Raw genomic sequence first — 17956 nt, 5'->3', positions numbered from 1 at the left:
ATAAAGGAGAAACTAAAAGGTCTCGAGATTCTTCGTAACGATTGCTCTACTGCCCTTTCTGTATTTAATACATCTAATAGAATTCGATTCATCCGATATGTCACCAAGAAAATTAATTTTTAAGTTGCTGTAAGAAACTCTGTCATCCGAATTCGGGTGATGTGGCAGTCAAAGTGTTAAAGAAGATAGTTTAATATGTGAGGACATGGTGTCGAGGCAACATATTTATTGTCCATTAGCTTCTAAGGATGCTTTCTGGTGCTTCAAAGTTTGTTTATAGTTCCTGTAGGTTATATAAGTGCTTGTGGACAGAAAAGTTTAAATGTATTCCTGAAAGTCTAAAATTGAAGTTTGTGTGTGGGGGGATGTAGGATGAGTACACTATTTCTATCCATTTGAAGAATTCTCCTGAATTTCAATGTGTTTTTTTAATGCTGTACATAAGGTAAAGAAACTACGAGCAATGTCTTTAGAATTAAAATGTGCTACGTTCTTGTAGTTCTTGTGGGAACCCATGGCTATTTAGTTTTGACTTGACCAACACAATAAACTTTGTTTTCGAAAATAATGATAAAATCAGGTATACTCGGACCGTTACGACCAGGTCACTTGAACTGAGATGGTTCGCAGGCGGCCGAAGATGGCCTGCAGAATCATGCCCCGTGTTGACGAGATTAGTATTTAAGATGATTGTAAAGACTTTTTTAAGAGAGAGTAGTTTTGCGAGTTGAGAGGAGCAGGTCGGAGTGGACTAGCGTAGATAGTGTAGTTGCGTAGTTGAGAGGAGCAAGACAGAGTGGACTAGCGTGGAACAGTGTAGTTTAAGAATATAGAGTAGTAGATCAGACTAAATCAGCGTGAAATAGCGTAGTATTGCGTAGAATAGATTAAGACACATAGTTCAGTTTAATTCTAGTCGCTTACAGTCCATTGCAATAAACATACAAATACACTTGTGCTTGTTCCCGCCAATCCCACAGTACCATCTACAAAACAGTTCCGAAAGCTTTCTTCCACAAAAACTAAAAGAAAATAACGTGTTCAACAATTAAAATTAAATACTAAAAATCGAAAAATTCTAAGAACACGTATTCTGTGTTTTAGTCCATAGATTTCACATGCAGATTTACACTACGATAAATGAATATTTGTGAAAAAATGAATACAAGGTTCATATGAAATTACAATGTTTAATATATTATTTAAACAAATACCTTTTAAAATACATTTCTTGTATAATTAAATTTTTTATTTCAAGGTGAACAATTAAAAAAAAATTTCTTTCCTGCATCTCGTAGTTTTAAAGACATTTTAAAGAATATATTTTCAACTACTTTAAAGAGTGTTTTCACCCCTTCAACATAGATGTTGACCGGTAAACACAATATGTGGCAAACATTTTTTTGAGAATCATGTCTCATATAAATTTTATCGGAATCGGCGCATGCGGGATGATAATGTTCCCTTGTCAGTTCGACTCGACGAAGAGAAGACGTCAAACGCTCTTATTCCTATCTTAACCGCTTTGCGGACTACCGCCGCAAATATGTGTTCGGCGGAAATCATCAATTTGGCCGAGGTACTCATGTATGCGTTCGGTGAAAACAACTGATAGAGCCGAAAGACTCATATATATGTCCCACGTAGTGCGTTGCTATGGCCGAGAAACACATATATGCGTTCGATGAAAACAACTGATAGTACTAATATCTTATTTATCTTCTGCAGAATCTCTGCATTACATATCTAAATATGTCTATAATTTGACATCTTGGAGCGCTATGAACGAAAATCGCGTTTAACTGTTTGGCTACTGACGGATTGTTTCAGACATATGCCAAAACTGCGGCACTAATTGCGCGTGTATGAGAAAAAGGGAAAACAATTTTCATACAATAAACTCATTTATATTGTATTGCAACAACAAAAAATTTTAAAAATACCATTTATTTACTTAAATTTGTTTTAATTCATTTTGTGGATAAAATTAGTAAAAAGCACTTATAATTCACTCAAATTAACACAAATAATTTTTTATGATCCTTTACACGAGTTTTTTTATACAAAGTGCGTGAATTCCCTTTTTACAAATAGAGCAAATTAATTTTGAACGAACAAAAAAGAAGCGCTATCGCGCTCTTCACAATTTTGGCAAAACATAAGAGGAGCGCGATAGCGCTCCTCAGCAGTCAAATGATTAAGCAGAAATATGCGCTGGTAGTTTTAAATTACTATCGCGATAGCGGCTCGGCCCCACGGTATGGTTTACTCAAAATCGCCCCGTCCGCAAAGGGGTTTAACGTACAACCAAATGATTCAGAAAAGTTATCAGTTTGCAAACACACCTCGCGTGGTAGACAAGCCTTAACCTTCATACGTAGATATTTACGTTTCACAACTTGCAACTTTCAGGTTCACTTTCACTTGTCTTCAATCATTCGTTACTCGAATTAATATTCCATATTCAATTAACCGTTCGTAAGGAATCACGCGAATAGCGGTGACACGAGGATTTACGGCCTTTATCGACGCCACAAAAATTCGGTCGCGGCCGTCGTGAATTTCGCGTGCAAATAATTATAAAATAACCTATTTCCGTTATATCTTCAAAAATAACAAAATAAACCAAAAGAAAATTTCCCTTTAATAAACACGTGTAAGAACTTTTTATTACTGTTGAAACATCAGACATCCATTAAACAAAAGAACAATAAATATTAGTAATGTTTAGTATGAAAGCATGTTTTAGTCGTCAATGCCAACAATCATTGTCAGGAATATCAATACTGCAAATACAGTCGGGGACAGAATTATGTGGGCAGTTGATGATAAGAGGTATCAATGCAATTTAAACAAACTCGTATTAGTGGAACATTTTTAAGTTTCATTTATTATACACCCTCATAGTACATAGACTATTTAGTGAAAAATTGAAAATAATGTTTAGATTTCTGTACAAGTAAATGATATTAAATAGAAAAATCAACTATTTGTGGATGTAAAACTTGTTATCAATTAAATATATAATAAAATTAATATTTTATATTGTTGCTTTTTGCTTTAATTATGGCTTCCAAACGTCATGAAATATTATTTATTAAACTTACGATCTACTTACGAAAAAGTGTGTTTTATTATACCATTTATTCAGTGAAGCCTCGCATCCAATAAACCCCATCAATTCTAAATTGGGTTCAAGTCAGGACTCTGTGCTGATTGAATTTGTTTGCAGTATGTTTCGAATCGTTGTCCTATTGGTATAAAAATCTTTCCTCGGTCCCTATTTTTAAAATGGTTTGCTCCAAATCTTCATTTAATATATCAATGTATTTGTCTACATTCATTATATCATCGATTTGAACTGATCTATCAATCCCGTATCATGAAAAACACCCCTAAACCATCAATGCTCTTCCAAAAAATTTCATAGTTGGTGTTATAAATTGTTGTTTGTGCGTTGCATTTCGTTGTCTTCATGTTTGATGTTTCTTTTTAATTGAAGAAAATCTGATTTTGCCAATATATGGTTCACATCTAGCTTTACAGCACTTTAATTCGACTTTCTTTAGTCTTTGCTTAATTGTCTTTGCAAAAATATTTAAATCTAACGATTCTACAATGTTTCTGGCGGGAGTAGCTGTATCTTTTCGACATTTTTACGCTATTAATATCGGTTATTCAAACACAAATGGAAATATGAATTTGAATTTTTTAATAAATAACTTGCGTATTATGGGAGTATGTAATAAATAAAATTTACATATATAACATTAGTTCCAATTTGTTTAAAATTCATTGACATATAGTATTACCTCTTGTCTAGATAATTTTGTGTCAAACTGTAAGTCAAAATCGTAGTCTCTCACATGTTTACAATACTGGACAAAATATTACGCCACCCCACGCGTATGTTTAGTTCTAAATATACACGTGAGATAATATATATTTAGTACACCGTGTATATTGTACCTGACATTGTATGTAAACACGCAAAAAAAATTAGTTTCCTGGAACTTGATTTACGAATGTTACGGAAAGAAATATAAATACAAGCTTCTTCTAGTTAGACAAAATGATACGCCACATGTACATTTTCAAGTCCTCGTTAGTTGTCGCTGAAGCGTTATTCGGAAGAATTCTATCGAGTATATCCGTAGGTAGTGTGATTGCATTATTGTCAATTTTAGTTTAAAAATGACTGGAGTAAAGGTTCTAAACCGAAACAAAATAAATAGAATTTTATTATTTCGATCTTAGAGGTATTCCATTTCAAAAGTTGCGGAGTTAGTTAATCGAAGTCGTGCGGTAGTACCTACGCGTTTTATTACAAAATCCCGAGAATTTCGGGAAAAAGAAAACCTAGTGAACGTCCACGTGTGCTAACAGATCGACAGAAACGAGGCATTGCGGGCGAAGCTTCCAATTCTAAAAAGGATGCAGGGGAAATTGCAAAAGCAGCAGGCGCAGTGACAAATAAAAAGTACGTATTACGCGTTTCAACAGATTGTAAGCGTTTAAAACGTCTAAAACGTCTAAAATTGAAACACCGATCCCCTTTAACGTCTCAGCATAAAGAGAAACGCTTAGTTTGCTAAAGACCATTAACATTCAAAGGAATAATGGGGAAAAGTAATATTTAGCAACGAACAAAAGTTCAATTTGCACGGCCCGGATGAGTGAAATTATTACTTCCATAATTTAAGAAAGAAGGAAGTTCATTACAGCAAATGGAAAGGAGAAAAAATATATTACTTTCAACGATTGCATCTTTTCTTTAAAGGATCAAGTTTTTAATTCGTAAATGATTTGGAATACATTCGATGTATCAATTAAGTTATTTAGATTAAAATTTTATGTATTTATATGTTTTAATTGGTACATGCATAAATTACAATGGCGATATATTCGCAGCGTTTCAACACAATCAGTCTTTCGTACATTTCTTACAGAAAAGAGTAATTTGCTCCAAAAATCATATCTAAACACAATATATTTTGTAAAATTATATGATTACAGTTACTTTAGTACTGTAAAAACTACACGGTAATCATCAAAAACGATTTCACATATACATCTTTTTGCAAAATCGGATTTATATACAATCTATTATATACAATATATTATTTGATAATTGTTTATCAGCCTCTACAAGATGGTATTATCCAAATCTCAATTTTAGATGAAAATTTACTAACATTAAGGTACAAATTCTCCTCTTTGAAACCCACAGATCACTTTCAAACGGTCGAATAGTCGATAGAATCTCATTTACAGACTGTTCCACTATTTGTAGCGACTTTGGTCACGTCTAAATCCTGATTGAATCTGAAGAGGAATAAGTGCTGACAATTTTCGATTTTGTCATTTGGTATTCTATTGCTTTTTGAAAATTTGAATTAAAATTTTGATGATGTTATACAGGAAACAATGAGGTATTAAACAATGTAGGTACACATAAACACAATGTCATATGATGCAATTTAATATTTGTGTCATCTTGCTGATTCAACTGAATAAAATGATTTACTTTTAAAATAATGCGAAAGATGAAACAAAGGAGATTGATCTTGTAATCTAAGATCAAAGTCTAGTTGTCAAGGTCAGATAGTATAAGAATTTTCAATTGAACAATATCACTCACTATTAATATCTTTTTATGTGAGCATTTACAAATGCAAACGTATACTTACTATCATTCGTCAAATGACAGAAACAAAGACGACATTTCTAGTCAAAGAAGGCAAGTAAAGATTGTAGAGATTCTTAATGTCGAATGACAGATCATCATTTTGACCCAGAATAGAATTTCTATAATATGCAGATTCTAAGAGGCATTCTAAATGAAACATGCATATTTTCAATAGCATTAATTACGAATACATATGTATGTAATTACGTAAGTCAGTTAATAAAAAGGAAAATGTTTCTATAAATGTTTGTCCTATTTAACCTTGTTTTCAAGAAACAATCATTTTTGTACTATATCTGTTGTTTATCTATTTACATAGAAACAACACGAATTAACCTCTCCGATAAATAACAAGTGATGGGCTTGAGTCTCTTTCACTATTGGTAAATACAATATGTTCATATCGTACCATCACTTGTTCTTGGATATATCTCGAGAAAAGTTTTACTGTGTATAAAAGCCTTTATAAATGTTTTCCTGCTTGCTAAACACAAATGAAAGCGTTCTTCATACAAACTCCTTACCAAAACAACGATGCGCTTAAGAAAACAATTATGTATACTGATCTATAAAATTTAACTTCTTTTTTATTACAGAAGGTTTAATGCGCGATCTTAATATAATGCGCGATCTTTATAATATTATCCTGAATATAATGATGTAAATTTCGATAACAATATAAACATTTAAACATGTTTAAACAATGTTGAAAGGCAAAACAGCACCCGAAACGCATCGATTTTTGCGGATATATTTCAATTTATTTTAAAAACTAAGCATCTACGAGAAAATCTAATTGCAGAATGCGTTAGAGCAAACATTTATCTTGTGAAATTTGTTGAAAAAGTACCGTAACACACTTCGTTTTTAAGTGAGGGTGAAAAATATTTGCGCGAAACATAAGGACACACGTTGACATTGAGCATCACTGTCAACACCTTATGTTTTGCACAAATATTTCTCACTCTCAATTAAAAACGAAATGTGTTACGGAACTTTTTCAACGAATTCAAGGAAAAGAACAACTAGAGTGAGTATTGGATAAGTGCAATATCCGGGATCTCTTCATAATTGTAACGTCGCCAACCTCACCACATCTACAATAAATTTTTCTCGACACATCATGAGTGGCAAATGTATGGTCGAACGCGAAGATGCTAATGTCTCTTTCTTTTCTATACGCAGTACTTTTCTATATTTAAAACTTCAATCGCTTGTTACACAAGTAACTATGGTCATAATTCTACCTTGTTTGGTGTCGTTTTAATCAGAAAAATATAACAAACATGATGGTCAAAGTTTCATTCATCAAAAGTAAAAGATAAAAAAGTTTGATTTTCGAGTTAAAGGTCTCAAACTCATTGCAAGCCCTTAATGTTACCGAACGCTTCGGTCCTCAGTCTTTCTTTTCTCTTTCCATTCGTTGTACTTATCTACGACCGCCATGTTAAAATCTTCGTTTCTCGTAGTAGAATCGATTCTACTTCTTGGTCACTGTTCAATGTTCACTGTACAGACAAACGCAAAAGTGTCCAGTTTACTTACACACCATGCTACGTAATAAGTAAACTAAAATACAATGTCTCTTATCAATAATAGTTATGAGTAACCAAAGTAAATTTCCTTTGCCTGTAATTGTTATGAATAATTTCTTTCGTCAATAATAGATATTGGCAATGAAAAACATTTTCAATCATATATGACTGCTATTCGTAAGGAAGAATAGTTTAGTCGGCAAGGTAATTATTAGCCTGACGCTTTTTCGCTTTGGTTATAAAAGTTATAATCTCTGCCTTAGATTAATTAGTTAGAAAAAAGACGTTATCAGTGATTTTGATGTCCTTGAGATACAGGGTGTTATCTCTAAAGTTACAGAGTATGGAGTGTGCAATAGATACTAGTAAAAAAATTTTCGATAACAGTTTGTTTTTATGGCGAAATCGAAGTTACCTTAGGTTTTACAAATAGAGACACATATCCTTTTTATCATACTGTAGAAGTCATCAAGACGAATTCAAAGCACATATTACATGATATTTTTACTAACATATTACCCGATTTACAGTAGCGAAAATGTGAAATATTTAGCTTATCGTCGTATTTGACTTTAAAACAGTGTAAACATTATTTGACACTGAAGAGATCTTCTGGAGGCCCGACAGAATTTTATGTTTAAAAAAATTAGTATTAGAATTTACGATACTGTATGAATTATACCATGTGTCGTTTAACGTCTCGTTTGTTAACGGATATTTTTTGAGCGCGAAAATGCTTACACTTTTTTATCTGTCAATAATTTCGTTTAGGACTCTACTTAATCTTTCAGTTTCCAAATTCAATCACTGCCCTGATTTGATTTTACGCGAAAGCATACGCCTTTTCGCTAGTTCCCATTACAGCTATTAATTCTTGCCAGTGGAAGGGAAAGAAACCTTTAACCACGAGAAAACTTCTTAGAAGTAAACTTTCTGCAAGGAATGAAAACTTCGAATCAATATACAATTGTTCAGGTTTTCATGTACACGAATGTTGAAAAGGTTTAACCTTGTAGCGACTGTACGCCACTATAGTGGTTTCTGCGGATACCATCTCTCTAAACGGTGTGCCCCTATAGTGGCTTTCGTGTATGTAATTTTTTTTAACGTACTTCAATAAATATCGTAAGCTTACAAAATTTATGAAAATGCGATTAAAAGGCCCATTAACAAAGCTATGGTACATGTTAAATATAAATGTGTTAAACATAATATTAACTCTTCGCAGACGAAAATTTTTCAAACCTTTCAGAAACACTTTTCATACAAAATTTAATTATGGTGGCGTATTCTGCGACTCGTTACAATTAATCGAAGTACGCTGTGTTTAGTTTCTTAAGATCCGGCTCGAAGGATCTTTTGTTGGTGCACAAGGAAATGTTAAATAAATAATCCGTGGTGCACTGTGCAAAGAATCAATATAATTGTAAGTATAACAAACTTAACAGCAATACAAGGATAACAATGTTGTGGATGTCGATTTGATATACGAAAGTTCTCTCTACTTCTTGTATGTAGGTGACCACGTAATATACAAGAGTCCTCTCGCCAATATTACAGGAGTCACCCGGAGAAATCTCTGTCGTTCGTCCGGACGACTGCGAATATTTGAAGCTTCGGCCCAAGACAGCTCCCTTTAAAGCTGTGCTTGGCGGAGTGATGATTCCTAGTTAGTGGATTTTGTTTTTTGTGATCGGCAAGGAGGCGGTCGTTAGATGAAACACACGCCTCCAACGTAACAGTCATCTTCAGTCATGGCGTGACGTATCTGAGAATTCCCAAAATCCTGAGTTCGGTGCTGTTTTAAAGGTATCGCAATAAACTAAAACTACATCGTCCTATACCTGTTTGCGCGTTCAGGTTTAAATTACGACAGTTATATTTACTATCTATATTTAGCGCAGCAGCAATTTACCTGCCATAAACCGACTGCGATAAACCCCTAAATAAAGTATAAACAATTATGTACCGAAATCTTAAATATCCGAAAAAAAAGAAAATCGCACATCAATCTCTCATTATGTGAATAATTAAATTATTTATTCGCAGCTATCGGTTTTAGATATGACAGCTCGAATTCGTCATTACCGCAACATTCGACCGCGAAAGGTTAATGTATGTGTGGCCCATAACCACTCGTTTTCTTATAATGAGATCCAGAGTAGCTAAAAGGATGGACCCCTGGCCTGATCTAACGTAATTTCACAGTGGAAAATTCTATTAGTCTTAAATCCTAGTATTATTTATTACACATAGTCTGCTTCATATCTTGCCGTAAAAAGGTACAGCTTCGCGACTAGTCTCGCTGCACAGTGACCGATTTGGCCGTTTTAGCCAGCCAAAATTAGAAACACCTATATATTGAATTTTGTCGGCAAAATATGATTGTATGTATAATCTGCATATTTATATAGAATGGGTCACATTGCATAACACATAATAAATAATAATAACACAATATGTAATAATGTATGATTACAATTAATTATATAATATATAATAGCTTAATAAATATTAACTGTATGAGCCTACGCGGTCGCATCCGAGCGTTTGAATGCTTCGTGTCGTGTTTTAGACAAAATGCTCTAATAACAAAAAGATCAAATATTGCAGAACACAATTTCTTTGAAACGCACAAAAATGTTTCGAAGAATTAGAAGAACTATTTCGGAAAGCAAAAATTATATATGTAGGGATCTGTCTGAGTTTTCCTAAAGGATCTCCCAGGAAATAATAAGAAATCGATAGAAAACACTAACAATATATTAACAAGTATAATTGCTTGCTTAATTGCGTACGTTCTTTCGAAGCTGGACGCAGATTGACTCCCTTGCATACTGCCCTACTCCTCCTAATCTTCGACGCCCTTTTGATTGTTTATCTTTAGGCCGTCGCATACATCACACTCGCTTGCTTCACTCCCCAGATATAGCTTAGGCAAAATTTATGAAATTGACTTTTGGCCGCCTAAAACGGCTAAATCATCCACTGTGCGCCGTAGCTAAAAGATTAAAGGATGAAGTGAGTTAGTATAACATTCTGGTTGGATTATTATGCTGATACGGATACTCCAAACTTTCATAATTAGTATTCTATTATCACAGCACGTGAATGATTATATTAAACTACATTTATATATAGGATATTTAAAAAATCTGTGGCACAAATAAAATGGCGAATAGAACTCGTCAAACTAAGTAGTAAAACCCCAGTGAACATAGATTGAAATCTCAACAATGACCGAGATATAAATAGGTTTTACGTTAACACAAAATGTATTGCGAGCGAATTGAAAATACCTATTTGTCTCGAAAAATACGAGTAATACAAAAAAAATGTGTTAAACGAACATAGAGTGTGAACTGCTACATATCACAGTACTAGATGTTTGACTGTGAAACATCCTGTAAGGGTCATGTTAAAATTCTTAAATAGAACCCTATTTTTACTCCATACTTCTATAGATTACATTTAAATGTTTTCAAAACGCTACAAATTAAATTTTTTCGCAAAAAGTACCAGTAGTATGAACCAATGTATCCAATAAAAGTTACAGAGTATGCAATACTACGTATCACGGAGGTAGGTACAGTTTGTTACTCACATGATCCCAGGCGGCCTGTGGCTCAAAAGTGAAGAGAGGCAAAGGGATTCGGCTGCACGCTCCCCCTCAGCTCGTGGCTCGGGCAGTAACAAAGACGGCTGAAACTAATTCCGCCATTACTATTGGGCCAAGCGCCGCTAGTTAGAGGACCTCCCTTGCTCCTCTACCCGTTTCAGACACAGGCCGGCTGGGATCATGTGTGTAATCAACTGTATTTTATCGTGACGTGACTTTAAAATGTTCTGCAAAAGTCAGAATTTTTAAATAGAACCTTATAGCTTTTGTTCCATATTTTTGAAGCCCACACCCAGACGTTTCCAAACTATAGAAATGAAATTTTTCGTGTAAGTCGTTACCAAGATATAAGCGTCTAAAGTTCACGGTTCGTCGATAGTGATGGTACCTGACAAACAGTGCATCCCGTTCGTTACATGCACATAGGCAAGGGGATAGGGATGCTCGGTTGAGTAGCATTGACGCCTCGGTTTCGACAGATTCCTCGCTGCAGCTCAGTCATGTAACAAAGAATGGAAGTAAATAAAATGGAACAAAGTGGGATATAACGATATAGAATGAATCTTGAAATGTGTTAGAGAGAGCGACACGCTCGTAAGTATCATGCTCTTAAGGACAGCGAGAGAGTGAAAAAACGCACAATATCGATTAGTCGGTGTAGCAAGTGCAATGACTACGTTCTCAGTCGTGAATCCACGACTCGATTGATAAACAATGTCGTTTATATTTTCAGTCCTGTAACCGATTGTCTAACAAAAAAGGTACCTGGACATCGTGCTTCTTTATTTTTCCATTTCAATCGTAATGTCCATCGGATACCAACATTGTCGGCAAGTCATTAACTTCGGGTGCTTATATCCTGGTACCACACAAACGATTAGTTAGAACGCTTATTTAATCTTCTCTTGTAGCAATCGCATCGGGGCAATATTTCTTCTGTAACTGGCTTTATCTAGGCACCTTCCCAAATTTCGTTGTTACAAACGAACCATTGTTTTTATTAACATTTTAAATATTATTAATTCTAGAGTTTCGAGCTTTGTCATGTAAGTTGTCATAATTTTTTCGATAACATGCTCTACAATTCAATAGTTCAATGCAGAAAGTCTGATTCTAAATTCGAAATTGGAAAGGAAACATCTAAAACTATATAAAATGGTTCTTCTAATACAAAGCTCTATTTAATAGACATAAATACCCAAATTAATGTCAACTTACAGTTCCTATATTTAATCTGCTAGATTAACCTTTATGACTGATAAGCTGTGGAAGATTATAACTTTTATATTTCGCTTTTACTCAGCAATAAACGTGTGAAGCTACAAAATCGTGCAAGTATTAGTGTAGAATAAACATGAATCTGCAACGTTTTAAAAGTTTAAAACATCAATGGGTACTGCGAAATGGAGGTAGATCGAACGTAATATAACATGATATTCCTTATTCCCATTGAATACTTCAACCACAATTAAGATATTATTAAAATAACCTTCTTCAAAAGAAATTTTTAATTCCCCGGTCGCTACGGTAAATAATAATTTGCTTTTTACGTTGAAAAAATCATTCGGTTTTGAATTTTTCCCTTAAGGTAAAGGCATCAATAATTGACCTGGTATCAGTAGTTGACCATTTTTCAGGAAAACACAAAAAATAAGGTTTTTAAAAGTAACAATTTTTCGACAAAGGCGCATAGATATGCTGCAGCATCTGCCAACTCAACTCCGAAACACTTTTATCTGGATTAAATAGTTTATCGTAAAAATTAACAATTTATTTAATTGACGTTGGTTGTATGCCGTTGTACTGTAATTTCCTTAACGATATCGTTGAGGAACGGTGTATAATTTATGATAAAAAATTAACTTCTTTTCATTTGTATTTGTCCTTTTACTTGTAATTTGTCACAATCGTTGCAAATAGGCAATATTAAAGTAATCACCTTTAATGTTTTTCGTTTTACTGTAAGTGGTCAACTACTAACTATCATTTGGTCAATTACTAGTTTTTGCGTTTTCAAGGACGGTCAATTTGTGACGCAAGTATTGATTTTAAGAAACGTCTATTAAATTTGTATTGCATAATTATTTCAAAGAACTTTTCTTTGTTACATAATGTAAGAAATTCAAATAGTTATTTTGAAATTTTGTCGAGAAAATCTACATAGCATCTACGAAAATCAGAGAAAATCTGGCGGTGCAATACTACCACTAACCGTACTGCGAACTCAGCAAATGACCGGTTTTAAAATTTGATAAAGAATTATACGTTTTCTTTCGGTCATTTAATTTTATAACAATTTCTATATTTTCCGACCAATCAGTTTTTTAATTTTTGTTTTTCCTTTTGTTTCCACTAAGAAAAATTTATCATCTAACTTGTTTACTTTTCTTTTTTAGTCTGTTATTTGACTGGTTACAATAGGATTAAGTATGTACAAAGTGACGGCGAGGTTAATGTTAAAAGTGTAGTTAACGCTTTGAACTCGAGGGCTCCAGAGCAGAGCCATTTAAAATTTGTCATTAAATATATTCTAATATTTATATTTATAATCGGTAAAAAATAATGTAATACATCTGACTTCTCTTTTCAGGCGCCTATCATTGATTTATATGTTAATATGCTTTTTTTATTAGAATTACTTTGAGCTGTTGGTAATGTCAACGAGAAAAATTTTCAGATTAAATTTCTATAACGTTTGTCGAATGTAATTAACGATATGTAGGTTAGAACTATCATTTAGTATACTAACCTGACGTTTTCATTTTTTATTACGCTTTATGTGCTATTGCGTTTGCAATCTGTTAAAAACGTTTCATTTTGTTGCTGAGTTTTATTGTTATAATTGTTTAGATGAATAGGCGACATTAATACTTTCGATACCAAGTAGTTTAACAATTTCCAAACAAATTTTTGTTTAGCTTTGTGTATCTGATGCAACATATAAATAGTTTCTAAGAAACGTTTACATTTGAAAAGTGTTGTTTTTATTTTATTGTCATATGATTACGTCTTACTTTTATTATGCTTGTATACATATTGTACAGTAATTAATATTGTTGCGTGGTGTATGTAACGAAATGTATCTATCTTTTTTTTAATTAGTAAATACTACTTAAATAATTGAAAGAAAATATGATCTTACTAAGTTTTATTTTCAATGAATTCGATCAAATACCAGAAATTTATTATTTCTATGTTCTACTTTAGCAACAAAACATTTTAAGTAAATAATATTTGTACGACATACAAAGAAGACAGAAGGAAACTTTTACATATTTCTGAAGATGAATAAATACGTACTAATAGTATTTTATTTTATAATTTTACGTATATATCCGTATCTCTACGATGGAAACAAAATGATTAATAAATACAAAATTCTGTTCCCGTTCATTTTTCGAAAAAACATTTGGACATTGATGATTACTTTCATATACACTAACAACTACCGTTCACCTTGCCAAATCTGGCAATAAATATCCTCAACAGGGTTAGTTCCCAAGGGAACTAAGCCCAAAGCGGTTCTGCGTCTGGCGTGCCAATTAACTACTAACCGGGTAACTAAATACACCGCACCTTAAGGTTTATGATACACCGCTTGCTATTAACTCTTTGGACACGGAGGACCCAAATGTGTCTTCTATGGAATCTATTAGGATGGCCAATAAATTCATATGCGTATATGACAAATTTAATTATCACTATATTTTCCCATACACAACAATTAATTATAAGAATTTATAGGTGGTGTAGTTAATTAATTGTTTTTCTACAAGGAACCATAAATTTACAATCTGGAATCAAATTTTACATTTAAATTTGGTTTGCAGAAAAACCAGTTTTAATTGCATACGGTCGTGTGCTACCTTTTACTTATTTTTAAATAAGTAATATTACTTTGTTAGTGTACCATTGACATTTCGTAAAACGTTAGGTAAGTTCATGTGTTATCAAGTGTTCACGTTGTTTTGCATACAATCTTACCCTTCCGGGTTGAATCAAATATAGAACAAATACAAAAGTACATTCAAATAATTCGTTCACAAGGAGCAAGATAGGCTTGGATGCACGAGTGTCTGAAAGTATAGAAAAAACTGATTTTTTATCACTCTACTTAAGAACACAGAAGGAAATATTGTAGGTATATAATACTTTATATAAAAAAAAAATACCGTGTTTAACCTGTTGAGTGTCAAGGAGCAATATATCGCTCCTTCATGCACTTGTGAAAAGTTTCCTTTCGATTCTATTAGTAATAAAGGAACTTTAGCATGTTAGTATTGTGTACAAATTTTATGAACTTTATATCAAAATTGATCGACATATCAATTTTTATTTATAAACATATGTCTTTGTTTAAAATTGTCTGGCATTTCTTGAATATATGTGTATGAAAATTTCCCCTGGAACTCAAAGGGTTAATATTACCTACAGTGCAGCTTTCACTTCTTGGCCGAGCTAAGAAAGACTAAAAGTGCACAGAGGCAAGAGGAATTGGTTGCACACTGCATCTCGGTCTTTCAGGAAACGTAGTGCCCGAACCACCGTGACCTCAAGGTTTGGTAATACAAAAGTTAACATTCCAGAATCGATATCTGCTGAATGTATTGTGGTTCTTAAATATCTATGAATCTCGGAAACAAAAAATTAACGTAATTTAAAAAATATTATACTTGTAAAAACAAAAAATTAGACATTTTAAGAGTATGATTTCTAAAAAAAAATTGCTTCATTTGCACATGATGTCATGACGATTGTATCTAATACTTTTGCTTCGTTTTGTTTTCAAATGTTCAGCATACTTTTTAAATTAAGATTACACTTGCACAAAACAATACTGTTTGTTCTCTACTAGAACAATAAAAATTTAATAAACTAATGAAAATTCTCCAAATTTTTTACATTTGACAAGGAATAAGTTTTAAATCCCAAAAAGTGTCAGCATCAAATAAATTGGAATATATTCAACATAGTTTTCTTTACAATATTATCAAAGAATCATTTCCCAACTCGTCCCAATTTCCAAATTATTATAGTTCAAAGTTGTACGAAGATACTGATTTAATACTAAAATATACATATACATGCTTTATAAACTATATTAACTATTTTGGCAAGAATATAATGTGATATCGTTTAAATATTGCATTATGTCCTGTATTTAACATATTTTACATTTATTTTAACTATTTTTTTCGCATTCAAAAGTTATTATTCACTACTGACACATTAACGATAATAAGAAATTTTCTAAGAAAAATAAAGATCTATTCTTTACAGATATACAGAAAAGCAGTAGAGATAAAGAATAAACGTTTAGAAAATTTTTATAACATAATATATTTAAACAATTAATTAAAAAATTATGTAAGGTACATAAAATATATTACACTTATTATCATTACGGAATAATAATTTTTTAATGAATTTTAGTGTAAATTTTGTCCCGATACCTTCTGCCGTTGAAGGGTTGTAACAAAATGTCACCCGTTTTTTCGATCCAGTGCACTGTGCGGTGCGGTAGTATTTAAACAATACTACCTTAAAAGACTTTTTTAAATCATTTGTTTGTTACCTTTACTGTATTTCTGTATATAATCACAATATGAATGATAGGTCTTCATTTTTCCTCGAAAATTTCCTATTATCGGTAATTTGTCAGTAATAAATAACTCTTGAATGCGAAAAAACATAGTTGAAATAAATGTGAAATGTGTTAAACACATAACATAATGCAATATTTAAACAATATCATACAATATTCCTACCTGTTCCGTCGATGAATAAAGCCAGCAGTCAAGGCGTGTGATGGCTTGCTGCGGGCTTAGTTTATGGCACGGATGAGATTGTTCGAGCGCTAAGGGGCGGTAGGCTAAGGCCTAGCCTGCGGTCCATGTGCAAACCGAATTTAGATTCGCCGCCCCGTTAGAAGGTGTTCCTGTCATGGACCGGGCAATTCTTCATGCGGCGGCGAGAAACCCTTATGGTTGCGGATACGTTTTCGTGCAGGGTACGTACTGGTACGTAGCTCAGGATAGTGAGACTTTCTGCCGTTGCCGGACTCGCGTTTTTTCCCGAAGAACGCATCGGTTCCTTGTTTCTTCTTCCACATATCGGAGAAGGGGGTGAAATTCGTTACCTTGATTCAACGGTCGAAATCATCAGAGTCAAAAAATCGAGAATCAACGCGAAAAAAGTGCAACGTCCGGAACTATTTTCTCTCGCCACAAAATTCAACAAACACACTTCTCGTTCTATCACGCGGAAACAAGTGCCCAATTTTAATTAGGCCAGCACTACACGGTGGCTCGAGGAAAAGCGCGACTACATTCGAAACCGCGGACATTCCTCGACGAAACACTGTTAGAATAGTTTGTATAGTTTACGACGTATATAGGTATAGCTTAGTATTAAATTAGTGTTTGTGTACAACTTTGAACTATGATAACTTGAGAATTGGGACGAGTTGGGAAATGATTCTGCTGTAATCTTGTCAAGAAAACTATGTTGAATATATTTCAATTTTTTTCATCCTGGGGCCGTATGGCACTTAAAAGTTATTTATTGTAAAATGTAAATAATTTTGGGAATTTTCATTAGATTATTGAGTTTCATTATTCTAATAAATAACAAACAGTGTTGTTTAGTGCAAGTATAATTTTATTCAGAAAAGTATGCTAAACATTTTAAAACCAAATTGAAGCAAACATATATAAAATGGAAATTTTCTGTGAGAAATTGTACTATTAAAATGTCTAACTTTCGATGTTTATTTTATCTATAATCTTTACAAAATTTTATGATTTTTTTCGTTTCTGAGATTAATAAACATTTAAGAACCAAAATATATTAAGTAGATATCGATTCCAGAAACTTGATTTTTTGACAAAATGTCACCTCTTTTTCCTATTCAGCCCACCACCACTGTGCACCACCGCGCAACAACGAAATCCTACGCCAATGTTCAGTATATCTTTCTTCATCGCATTCAATCTCCTTTGTGTTCTTCGTTGAGTGATTCAGCCAATAACAAAAACGTGCTGAAACTGAGGCGATACTGTTATCATAACGACCAGCTTGAATGCTACGAGTGGACGTTTCTCCTTGCCTCTG

General features: G+C 33.1%; 1 protein-coding gene across 10 annotated transcripts in view; it reads left to right on the top strand.

Annotated features, from left to right (window-relative positions):
- The window catches only part of LOC116425661 (tachykinin-like peptides receptor 99D), a 603076-nt gene that overhangs the window by 241813 nt on the left and 343307 nt on the right, over nt 1-17956 (top strand). For 4 of the 10 annotated variants that reach the window (XR_004234739.2, XM_031973679.2, XM_031973672.2 and 1 more), the window contains exon 1: nt 4080-4480. The exons of 4 other annotated variants lie outside the window; for them this stretch is intronic. The gene's annotated coding sequence lies outside the window, so the exon portion shown is untranslated. Of the gene's footprint in view, nt 1-4068; nt 4481-17956 lie in introns of those variants that run through there. 2 more of the 10 variants (XM_031973674.2, XM_031973675.2) reach the window with 1 other exon arrangement.

Source organism: Nomia melanderi, chromosome 13 (genome assembly GCF_051020985.1).
Source record: "Nomia melanderi isolate GNS246 chromosome 13, iyNomMela1, whole genome shotgun sequence".
Lineage (NCBI taxonomy): Eukaryota > Metazoa > Arthropoda > Insecta > Hymenoptera > Halictidae > Nomia > Nomia melanderi.
The sequence above is the reverse complement of the archived record's forward strand: the minus strand, read 5'-3'. Positions and strand labels throughout refer to the sequence as shown.